A 5,458-nucleotide genomic window follows, 5' to 3' on the forward strand; every position below is an offset into this window, starting at 1 on the left:
TCATTTAACAACATTAGGTGTAACACACAACCCTAATATACAAAACTGATAAGAAGAAACATAGTTATTTCAACAAAAAAACATCAAATTTGAAATGTAACACAGGGAATACTGGGAATGTCAATTTACGGTTATTCACTGTAAATTATACGGTGTTTTTCACTTCCAAAAATGGTATACTACCGTAAAATTAATGTCCAATACAGTTTTTCACCGTATATAGTAGGGGAATTTACCGTTAACCATTTAACAGGTTTTTACTGTAGCATTTTTACAGTCTTTTACCGTTAAATTCACGGTAATTTTTTACAGTGTAGGGCAATAGAATATATACGGTCTGTACAGTATAAAAACCATTACGCCTATGGGATGTCCCCACTTTTCACAAAAACAAACCTGTGTGTGTGTGTGCGCGCGCTGTAGTGGGAGGTTGTGGTTTAGTGTCACCCATTCTATCACTGATGCATGTGCTCATGTATTGATCTTTACCAGGGTTTACTACGGTATTCTACATCATGGCAGATGAGGACGTTGAGTACAAACATGTTCAGTTGATTTCATCATTGTGCCATTATAAGGAACACATAATCTGGATAATGTGGAAAGTGCTGGCCTTGCCAGGGCTCTGGCGTTTTCTGTAAGTCTCTTTGGCAAATTTGTTTAAATCTAGGCTCCGCCTTGTCATTGTTGGCTTCTGATAAATGGCAGATCCCAAATCTGAAAGGGTTTTGAAGAACACTGTATGGCTGCAGTAAACTACATGTCCAGTTGTGCAGAATTCTGTGCTTCTGTTCTGAAATTACAACATCCCTGTGAGGAACTTGACTGTCCGGCACAAAACCCAGACCTGAGCACCGTTGATGAATGATTATGGATGATAAATTAGAATAGGGAGCTGGAGTCAAGTGCTTGACCTCAGCTAATAAGATGCTTGTTTGCAGGCTAATACTATGCCAAAAGTCTACCGGTTTCATAAGCAACCTGCTCTGTTCCTGCTCTATAAGATTACTAAAATCGAACTGATTTTTCAGGGAAATTATGTCCAACACTTCAACATTATCCCAACAACCACCCGGTAATGTTGGTTATTTTTCCATCCCTTACAAAAATTAACCATGGTTTGATTGTAGTAAAAGTATAGTAACCATGTTTTTTGGCGTATTGATTACCATTTGTATAACCACGGTTTTACTACAAATACCATGGTTAAACTATGGTTAGTGTAGCAAAACCATAGTTAATTTGTGGTTATTATGGTTTAACTATAGTGACCATGGTGTTTTGGTTTTATTTGTAGTAAAACCATGGTTAATTTTCTGATATGAAGATGACAAATAAATGTGTTTTTGCATGTCGGAAGTGCAGAAAGTTTGTAGCATTAGACAGCTGTAGCTTCAAAAAAAAATCTTCTTAAAAAATGAATCTTGATTCTCAAGTTCCCTGGACTATTAGACCGTGTCCTAACCAGGTGTGACAAATCAAGCAATTTGTCTCTGCCCACTGAAAGTGAAGTGATGTGTAATGTGACAGCAAATCAATTCATATTTGATGTTTAATATACAGTTATGTGCAGTGAAATGGACATCTCATTTGGACCGGTGAGATTTCACTCAGGACAGGGTTGACAGTGCAACACTCCAAAAATAGAAGTGGCCAACAAAATTAAAACTAACATTGCTTGTCCATTTCTGCTAAACCTCATCCTTTCCCAAGATATTATATCAGGATCTTCAACCCCAAACATACTTGAACCAGCAATCAAGGTTTTTAGGGTTACTTGACAGGCAGGTGTGTTGGAGCAGGGTTGGAACTGAAGTCTTCAGGACAGTAAACTCTCCATGCTGCAGCAATGGGGGAAGTCGTGGCCTAATGGTTAGAGAGTTGGACTCATAACCAAAAGATTGTGGGTTCGAGTCTCGTACCGGCAGGGATTGTAGGTGGGGGGAGTGAATGCACAGTGCTCTCTCCCACCTTCAATACCATGACTGTCCCACCTTCAATACCATGACTGAGGTGCCCTTGAGCAAGGCACCGAACCCCCAACTGCTCCCCGGGCAGCATAAATGGCTGCCCACTGCTCCGGGTGTGTGTGTGTTCACTGCTGTGTGTGTGTGTGTGTGTGCTTTGGATGGGATAAATGCAGAGCACTAATTCCGAGTATGGGTCACCATACTTGGCCACATGTCATGTCACATTGGTTTTAAAAAATCAACAGTTAGGATGTTTACATGAGAATTGATGATATAAGTTCCTAAAACGTGTGTATCTTTTCATTTTGGCTCTTGGGAATCATTGAGCAGAACTACAGGATGACACAAGAGCTGGCAGACTCAGATGGTCACAGATGGCAAAGGTATCTTGTGTATCATGTTTGTGTATCTTCCTGTCAACTGGACATTTGCCACGGAAGATGGTCAAGTCTTTGAGGATGTGTGGGTACATCCGTGAATATATTTCCAAAGACCTATATTGTACCAGAGACATAATTTACATAAGTGCATAAGCACAAATGACTGGTCAAGGCATTGTAAGCATGCCTCCTTCAGTCCATTTAGGATTTCACAGGTCTTTTTTTTCTGTTCTATGCAGCCTAAGATGCTTCAGCTTTTAAAAAATGCTGATGATATTTGCAGCATTCTGTAATGATAAGAAAGCTGAATGCATATTGATAAATTAGTTGGACTCAGAATTATACATTTTGATTAGCTAATATTGCCTTCCCACCTTAGAATTGTTTTTTTTGTGGAAACATTGGGAAAAAGACAAGAATGCACGCAATGCCACAAATGTCGCAACTTGAACATGAGTGCAATGTGCATGGAGAACTTTTTTTCTCCTGAACATGCAGATTCCAATTGAAATGACAGGATTTTCCCTGCAAAATTTCACAGAGCTACGGTAAATGTGACCACAGCTTTAGTGCTTTCTGAGTGAATCGGCATTGTGTTTATTTACACTGTGTTCTGGTGTTTTCAGTAGCAGAGCGGCTCAATTCACAGTAAATGCTGCTCCACACAAACACAATCTTTACATCTCGCTTAATGTGTATTGCAATGAAGTGAAGTGAAAGTGAAGTATGGCGACCTATACCCAGAATTTGGTGACCCATACTTAACCCATCCAAGTGCACACACTGTAGTGAACACACATCCGGAGCAGTGGGCAGCCATATTGCTGAGGCGCCCGGGGAGCAGTTAGGGGTTCAGAGCCTTGCTCAAGGGTCTCACCTCAGTCGTGGTATTGAGGGTGGAAGAGAGCGCTGGTTATTCACTCCCCCCACCAACAACTCGTGCCATACCTGAGACTCGAACCCACAACCTTCTGGTTACAAGTCCAACTCTCTAACCATTAGGTCACAACTGCGCGAACGTGTGCCAGGATCACTTTATTTTGAACAATTTCAGTTTTCAACATTTTCCAAATGTGTGAACTTTACACATAGTTTGCTTGCTTGCCTGTTAATTGCATTATATAAGTTTCAGCACTTTTCAGATGTGAAAACGTGATGTTTATGGCAGAAAATATGGTACTTATGTAACAGTTCATTTATGATCTAACAAAGCATCTGAGTTATGAATTGTACATTTTGAAACTCAGTGACACATGAAATCAGTCCTGTGTAGCTGGAAGCTCTTGTGTTGTGTAGAGTATGCTTTGGGTCTTGTACGAATCACATACGTAATGACTGTCAGTCTATAAGCAGTCATCAAGATGAGGGCTATTTAAGAGGTATCACTGTCCCTTGTGTTAGAGCTTTTAGCGGGCACGTTTCTTACTAAAGCAACACTGTCATAACTGCTTCCTGTTTCCAAGCACCTACCACATGGTTACATAGTCTGACTCCCTAATTAAGTGTCATTGCAGTCAGCATGTGTTGCTCCAGACAGCTCTAACCTCCGTCCGTGCAGTAACCTGCCTGTCTACAACTACTCCTTCACTGGAGAAAGTGTTGCATGCAGAGAAGTGAGGACAGCATGAGAACATGAAGAAAACTGGCTAAAACAAGCGCATTAGCATGCTCTGAACAGGCTGACAATGGGGCTGTTGGTGAGCTCACAGATGGCTTCACTGATGGACGGTTGGCCGTGGGAGCTGGTTGGTGTGCAGTGGAGTGGGAAGCGAACATGAGGGCCAGGCCAGAGAGTGCATGTTCTTGGAAGCATTAGGGAGATGTGTAATGGCGTGTAACAATGAAAAGGCTTCTGATACCTAACCAAGAGCTTTGAGACACGTGATGAGGGACACCAGACCTGTGCTCACCTGCGTTTTGAGCATGCTTCTCCAAAACTGCTACTGAGAGATGAATGAGATACATGAGGTATCCTGAACAAGACCAGCGTCTGGATTCATGAAAAGCCCTCACATCATGTTTTTTTTTTAAATGATTAATATTAATATTATTATTTTGCATTGTACGTATTTTAGATCTATACAGGATTTTTCACAAAAATAAAATAAAAAAATAAAATAAAATATAGACTCAGAAATACAAAAATAATGCCTCCCAATTACTACTTATGATCCACTATAAGTATGTAAGTGTGTCTACAGAGTCATTGTCGTTTGCCTGTATTTTTTTATTTTATTCTTCTGTTGCTGTGCTTGGACTGTTTCTGGACCACAACCTTTGGCCAGTTGTCATGTTTTGACACAAAAACATTTGTTGCCTTATTGATTGCTATCTGTAACTGGACAGATTACTAGGCATTGTAATTATGCTTTTATGATGACACATAATTATTGTTTATTAGCGAGCTAGACTGTGGATGGCCAAACTCCCTTGCAAATTGCAGCCAGTCATCTAATTATTAGCATAACTATTAGTTCGTATACACAAAAATGGCAATAATGAATGATTAACACAATATTTGAAAAAATGTTTGCGAAACACCTCATCACTCATCTTCTGAGCTTCTGGCGGTGTAGGAGGGACCAAGTTTGAATTTTGTGTTTACAAACAGTTACTGAAAATCCTGCTTGGTGCACTTTTAAAGAGCCTTTCTCAAGCAGACTCGCTCGCGAGTAAATGTGTGTGTGTGTGTCTGTGCTGTTAGTGAATGAGTTCTGTGGAGGCACTCTCATACAATATGTACTGAATGCTGCCTGAAAGTTATAGTGAATTATATAGAGATGCACCGATTGCAATTTTCTTGGCCGATTCCGATTTCTCGTTAATGTGATCTGCCGATACCGATTTTTGCCGATTCCGATTGTCTTTCTAAGAACTATTATTGACAGCATATACAAACAAAAATCTACTTTTCTTTAACGCAAAGTTTTATTTTCATAAAAAACACATAAAAAGTCAGTAATAAAATAAGAACAAATAAAAAAATGGCAAACAACAGCACAAATAAATGCAATAGAATAAAGAGAGCTATGAAACTAAGTTTTTCAGGTTAAGTAAGTTTTTATTCAGGTAAGAAATAGTACAGAAATTAAAGTAATCAAATGTAAA

General features: G+C 39.6%; 1 protein-coding gene and 1 long non-coding RNA gene across 3 annotated transcripts in view; one reads left to right on the top strand and one right to left on the bottom strand.

Moving 5' to 3' along the window:
* Positions 1 to 5,458, top strand: part of prkcab (protein kinase C, alpha, b) — a 205,940-nt gene that overhangs the window by 1,880 nt on the left and 198,602 nt on the right. The gene's annotated exons all lie outside the window — the stretch shown is intronic.
* LOC107556613 (uncharacterized) overlaps positions 1,375 to 5,458 on the bottom strand; it is a 16,660-nt gene continuing 12,576 nt past the window's right edge. The window contains exon 3 of the long non-coding RNA XR_001605305.1: positions 1,375 to 1,386. This is a non-coding gene — a long non-coding RNA (uncharacterized lncRNA). The remainder of the gene's footprint in view (positions 1,387 to 5,458) is intronic.

The sequence above is a fragment of the Sinocyclocheilus grahami genome, unplaced genomic scaffold (assembly GCF_001515645.1).
Source record: "Sinocyclocheilus grahami isolate Dianchi unplaced genomic scaffold, SAMN03320097.WGS_v1.1 scaffold574.1, whole genome shotgun sequence".
Taxonomy (NCBI): Eukaryota; Metazoa; Chordata; class Actinopteri; order Cypriniformes; family Cyprinidae; genus Sinocyclocheilus; species Sinocyclocheilus grahami.